Genomic DNA, 223 nt, shown 5'->3' on the forward strand with positions numbered 1-223 from the left:
CTGTGGCATGCATGGACCACAACTCCTCCACATACAAACACACATGTAGATACACAAATGAACAAGTAAATGCAACAACATGTAAAAGTATAAATTGTAGTAACACTACTAACCACAAATCAAATTTGTGCGTTGGTTCATTCTTTATGTATTCTGCTTAGTCATCACTTATAGTTGATTCTCATTTATTCCTTTAGGAATAATCCCTTTACTCATAGTATAT

The sequence above is a fragment of the Microtus ochrogaster genome, chromosome 2, assembly GCF_000317375.1.
Source record: "Microtus ochrogaster isolate Prairie Vole_2 chromosome 2, MicOch1.0, whole genome shotgun sequence".
NCBI classification, from domain to species: Eukaryota; Metazoa; Chordata; class Mammalia; order Rodentia; family Cricetidae; genus Microtus; species Microtus ochrogaster.